The 6,425-nt window shown below is 47.7% G+C and overlaps 1 protein-coding gene across 24 annotated transcripts in view; it reads right to left on the minus strand.

Annotated features, from left to right (window-relative positions):
- The window catches only part of ZMYND8 (zinc finger MYND-type containing 8), a 125,058-nt gene that overhangs the window by 97,710 nt on the left and 20,923 nt on the right, over positions 1–6,425 (minus strand). The window lies entirely within an intron of this gene.

Genomic DNA, 6,425 nt, shown 5'->3' on the forward strand with positions numbered 1-6,425 from the left:
TTGGTGGCCCACAGACCCAGCCCGGCCGTGACCTTCCACCCTAGGATGCCTCCTAACGCCCTCTCCTCCCTACTCAAGTGAGACTCAGGAAGCCTGGGAGAGCGCTGGCCTCAGAATCCTAGTAATCCTCAACATGCGTGAAGAATGCCAGACCTGGCAGGGTTAGGATGGAGGCATGGAAGTGCCTACGTGGTGTCTGGCACACAGCAAGTGCTCTGCAGAGAGCTGTTCCTCCCCTTCCCACCCTCCTCCTGCCGGTTCCCGTTTGGCCCGCCCTTCACAGTGGCCACCATCTTGATCCCAGCCCTGGGACTATTCACTTGCCCTTGCCAGCAGCCTTCTTCAAACCTAAAGGAAATAAGCCATCCCCTACTTAAAACCCACTGCCAAGGGGCTTCCTGCAGACGCCCAGCATCTTATCAGGACTCACCACGCCCGCAGGGATCGGCCATGCCCATCTTTTACCCACCTTTCTTTTACTCAATGATAACCACAAACAGCTTATTTTATGGCTCAGCTGGTAAAGAATCTGCCTGCAATGCGGGAGACCTGGGTTCGATCCCTGGGTTGGGAAGATCCCCTGGAGGAGGGAAAGGCTACCCCACTCCAGAATTCTGGCCTGGAGGGTCGCAAAGAGTCGGACACGACTGAGCAACTTTCACTTTTAACCACAAACAACCCCGAAGGAGCCATCTCATTTGTCCTGGCTGATTCTTCCACCTGGCACGTTCTATGCCCAATCTTCCCATAGTTGGCAACTTCTACTTTTGACCTCAATAGTCACCTCCCCAGAGAAGCCTTCCCTTACCAACCCAGTCTCCGTGGCTTCTTCTATCATCTTAAAATAGTTTCCGCCCCCACAGCCCGCCCCTTCACTGAAGTCATCTCTAGCTGGAAATTATCAAAACATTCTCTTTTTTACTGATTCGCTAGCTTATTGTGTCTCCTCCAGAATGAGAACTCAATCTCAGTTTTTCTGTGTTTCTTTGCTGTAGCTCAATGACTGACACCCAATGTGGCTCAGAGGCAGTCCCCAAACACACTGGACCAGCTAAATGAAGTGTGATCACAGCAAACTCCAGTTTTTCTTCCCAGGTCTAAGCATTTGTCCCGGGAAACCAAGACGGCCAGAGGGTCTTGGTGAAGCGGGCAGGGAGGATTACACAAAAGGGAGCCTGGCCATTCCAGGGTCTGAAAGAAACTGAAGGAGGAAATTCCCTTTTCAACAGGTACTCGGCTATTCTCGCTTCTGGCCTAAAGAGCCCATTTTCCCCAAAGGAGGAGATTAAGTGAGGATTTATATCTTGAACGTGATGGGGCCTAGCAGCTAAATGCAATTACAGAGAAACCAAAGGCGGAAAACTCAGAAGGGTTTTCTCTGGCCACTCATTTCCTAACTCCCTCCATTCTTCTTGGGGAGAGCTATTGTTTCAGAAAGATTTAGTGTTAGAAAAGAATGACTTTCTCCAGGGAAAACACACTCCCAACTGGGAGACTCCCCACTGTGATGATCGTTTACCACACCTCTTAACCCAGATTCTTCTCCCTTTTTCTTATCAGACCTTTTTAAGGCCACCGAGGTTCTCTTTTCCATGCCTCCCTGAAGGCTTGCCTGGACTGTCCAGCATGGGCCTGCAAGACGAAAAAAGGGGCCCATCGCATGGGCACTCATCCATGGGAAGCCAGCAAGATGGGCTCGACCTCAAAAAGGGGAGAGTAAAAAATGACTTCTCAAGTTCATCTTCCCTCCATCCCACTCAACAGGCATGCGACAAGAGAAATTAACTCTGCTCTCTTCTGTCTCCATCTTTGTTTCCCTGGGCTTCTCAGATAAAAACATTTTCACCCGGCTTGAGGGGAGTCTCGATTTGAAAGATATTTGTCAAGTAACTCTCAGCAACTACTAATATGTCTGGTCTCAACCCAAGAAATAGCAGCCTGGTTTAAAAGATGGTCCCCATGTTCCTGTGTGGGTATGGGCGGTTACTAGAGGCTGGTTAAGAAGGTGAAGGGCAAAACCAGGTCAGTCTTACTAGGAAGAGGGCCCAAGTGACAGCTGATGAGATGAGCCAGTGATCTAGAAGAGAAGCAGTGGCCAGGAAATCATCTAAGCAAACTGACAGCCCTGGCCTGGGTGGGAGATGGCCCCACGGAAGGATTCCAGACTGCATTCAGCCCACCCCTCACAACTGTGTGATTCTTTAGTTGCTGATATTTAGAAATTGGGAAAAACTGATCTAGAAATCCAGATTACTAGCTCCTCTTTAAAAAAAGAAAATTAAGATCCAGCCACAAAAAGTCCCCATTTCCACATGGTACGATCCTCCAGGCTGCTTCCCCTACCCTTAGGATGGAACATGAAATTCCCCATTTGCCAAGGTTTCCATCATTCTTAACTGTCAAGATAATTAATCGTAACCTTGAAAATCCCTTTAAGGCAGAGCAGAGAAGGGCAAAGCAGGTAAATAGTAGGATAAGAGATAAAGGATGCTTTGCTAAAATGGCTAAGATCGAGACAATGCAAACCCAACGTGGTATACCTTTGTTTATATTTTTCTAAGAGGAAGACAAAGGACAGATGAAAACATATCAAATTGTCAACTAGGTTACCTGGCAGAGGATTTCTGAGCTTTTTCTTTGTATACTTCAGCTTGTTGCCAGGAGATGAACTGACTTTATCATTTGAAAAAAATTCAGGGACTTGCCTGGAAGTGCAGTGGTTAAGACTCAGGTCTCCACTACAGTGGGTGCGGGTTCATCCCTGATCTAGGAATTAATATCCCACATGCTGCAAGTGTGCTCAAAAAAAAAGATTAAAAAAAAGAGAAGAAAATCCAGGGCTTCCCTGGTAGTTCAGTGGTAAAGAATCTGCCTGCCAATGTGGGAGACACAGGTTCAATCCCTGCTCCGGGAGAATCCCACAAGCCACGGAGCAGCTAAGCCCATGCACAGCTATGAAGTCTGTGCTGTACAGCCTGGGACCTGCAGCTACTGAAGTCTGTGCGTCTTAGAGCCCATGCTTCGCAACGAGAGAAGCCAACGCTCCACAGTGAGAAAGTAGCCCCTGCTCTCTGCAACCAGAGAGCAGCCTGCGCAGCAACAAAGACCCAGCTCAGCCAAAAGTAAATAAATAAAAATTTCTTTTTTAAAAAAAGCAAAGAAAATCCAATCAACCACTTTATTCCCTTAGTTTCTATTTCTTGCAAGAGAGTCTTCATTCAAAAAGCATTTATTGAGCAGCTACTACAAATCACTGGTTTAGTCACTAAGTCGTGTCCAACTCTTGTGACCCCCATGCACTGTAGCCCGCCAGGCTCGTCTGTCCGTGGGATTCTCCAGGCAAGAATACTGGAGTGGGTTGCCATTTCCTTCTCCAGGGGATCTTCCCCACCCAGGAATTGAACCCAGGTCTCCCGCATTGCAGGCAGATTCTTTACTGACTGAGCCACGAGGGAAGCCAGGACTAGAAATCGCTAGCCCACATTAAAGAGGTAAGAAGACCTGGTCCCTGTTATCAGTTCAGGAGGAGACACAACGGGAAAAGAATGCAACAACAGAGGCTGAAGGCTGGGGAGACGGGGGCCCAGCACATCCTGGATTCTTTTTCCCCCAGCCAGTGCACCAAGATGCCAAAGAGCCTGGCAGAAAGGCAGTTCAGAGGGGCCTGGATAGCAAATACCAGTTGAGAAGATGGGAAGATAGCTGTGTTCTTTTCTTTGCGGATCTTTTCAAAAACCGCAAGCCCAGGAGAATCTAATCAAGGGAAATTTAAGACACTGATAAAATTATTTTTTTAGCATGTTCTATGCTGAGCCAATCCGTAGCTAGATGTTTCCACCTACTACATCCAGCACGACATGTTAATGTATGGAGAGTTGTAATGCAGTGCCGTCCAACAGAACTTTCTATGGTGATGGCAACATTCCGTATCTGGGCTATCTACATATCTGGACAGCCTCTAGCCACGTGTGGTTACTGGGCACTTGCAATGTGCCTAGTCCAACTGAAAAAGGAATTTTTATTTCAATTAATATAAACTGAAACAGGCTCAGAGTAGCTACCTAATCAGACAAGCCTCACTTTAGAAGCTCAAGCTGGTTTTAGAAAAGGCAGAGGAACCAGAGATCAAATTGCCAACATCTGCTGGATCATGGAAAAAGCAAGAGAGTTCCAGAAAAACATCTATTTCTGCTTTATTGACTATGCCAAAGCCTTTGACTGTGTGGATCACAATAAACTGTGGAAAATTCTGAAAGAGATGGGAATACCAGACCACCTGATCTGCCTCTTGAGAAATTTGTATGCAGGTCAGGAAGCAACAGTTAGAACTGGACATGGAACAACAGACTGGTTCCAAATAGGAAAAGGAGTTCATCAAGGCTATATATTGTCACCCTGTTTATTTAACTTATATGCAGAGTACATCATGAGAAACGCTGGACTGGAAGAAACACAAGCTGGAATCAAAATTGCCGGGAGAAATATCAATAACCTCAGATGTGCAGATGACACCACCCTTATGGCAGAAAGTGAAGAGGAACTCAAAAGCCTCTTGATGAAGGTGAAAGTGGAGAGTGAAAAAGTTGGCTTAAAGCTCAACATTCAGAAAACGAAGATCATGGCATCCGGTCCCATCACTTCATGGGAAATAGACGGGGAAACAGTGGAAACAGTGGCTGACTTTATTTTTCTGGGCTCCAAAATCACTGCAGATGGTGACTGCAGCCATGAAATTAAAAGACACGTACTCCTTGGAAGGAAAGTTATGACCAACCTAGATAGCATATTCAAAAGCAGAGACATTACTTTGCCAACAAAGGTTCATCTAGTCAAGGCTATGGTTTTTCCTGTGGTCATGTGTGGATGTGAGAGTTGGACTGTGAAGAAGGCTGAGCGCCAAAGAATTGATGCTTTTGAACTGTGGTGTTGGAGACTCTTGAGAGTCCCTTGGACTGCAAGGAGATCCAACCAGTCCATTCTGAAGGAGATCAGTCCTGGGATTTCTTTGGAAGGAATGATGCTAAAGCTGAAACTCCAGTACTTTGGCCACCTCGTGCGAAGAGTTGACTCATTGGAAAAGACTCTGATGCTGGGAGGGATTGGGGGCACGAGGAGAAGGGGACGAGAGAGGATGAGATGGCTGGATGGCATCACTGACTCGATGGACGTGAGTCTGAGTGAACTCCGGAAGTTGGTGATGGACAGGGAGGCCTGGCGTGCTGCGATTCATGGGGTCGCAGAGAGTCGGACATGACTGATCTGATCTGATCTGATCTGATACAACAGACAAGGGAGGAAGTTCAGCAGGCAAGCGGGATCCTTCAGAATCCTCCACCCATGCTTAAGGGAAGAATCTGGTAGTAGCCTTCAAAGCAAAATGATTTGGGGGCTAGAAATGTTTGTGGACTTGCCACCTTCAGCCTAGGTTGGAAATTTCTCAAACCTTCAGGATGTGTGAGAATGTCTGATCTGAGCAGATTACCATCCTGTCCTTTTCCTGGCCAATTTAGGGTACTTTCCAGGGTGATTTCTTTTTTCTTCACCACGCTTGCAGCTTGCAGGATCTTAGTTCCCTGACCTTGGATCGAACTTGTACCCTCGGGTAGTGAAACCATGAAATCTGAACCACTCGACAGACTGCTAGGGAATTTCCCCCGGGAAGGTTCCACAAGAGGGGAGCCTGGGTCCCCGAGGACGTGGAGAAGACAGGTCCCCAGGGAGAGCAGCCTGGAAGGATGAACAAAGGTACGACCCGGTGAGGAGCAGGAGGGAGCAGGCAGGCACTCAGGTTGGACAGGCTGAATAGGAGGGGCAAGTTCTGCAGGGACACTGACCAGAGTCCCAGAAAGCACAGATGGAGCAGGGCCTTGAATCTCGACTCAGGACTGGGGTCATCTTCTGGAGCCACCAGCAGCCCCAATCAGGCAAGCAAGACAATCGCACTTGTGTTTGGAAAAGGGCCCATTACAAGTGGGCTTAATACCTGGGGAAGGAAAGAAATCAGAGGGAAGGGGGCCATTTCAAAGAGCCCCATATCCCTGGGGGGAAAGACAGATAAGCCACCGATCATTTCAGAGAGAGAAGAAATTTGAGCTTAGGTAATTATTTCCAGGTGCGGAAGATGCTGGAAACAAAGCCATCCACTCTAGCTGAAAGGCTGCTTTTACTTCCTTCTCCAGGAGTTCTATCCACCTCGTAGACAAAGTCAAGTCATTCACTCATTCATTCAAGAGATATATTTATTGTGCTCCATCTGGAACAAGTGGTGGTAAAACGGGCACCAGGGAAAATGAGATGCACGAAAACAAGAGGCAGGACCCACCCCCACCTGGAGCCGGAGCACCCAGGGCAGGTAGGATGTTGGGAGAAAAAAGAGCGGGGAGGACCTTCCTTCGGAGGATCTGAAAAGATCAGTGTGGCTGGAG

This window comes from Bos javanicus, chromosome 13, assembly GCF_032452875.1.
Source record: "Bos javanicus breed banteng chromosome 13, ARS-OSU_banteng_1.0, whole genome shotgun sequence".
Taxonomy (NCBI): domain Eukaryota; kingdom Metazoa; phylum Chordata; class Mammalia; order Artiodactyla; family Bovidae; genus Bos; species Bos javanicus.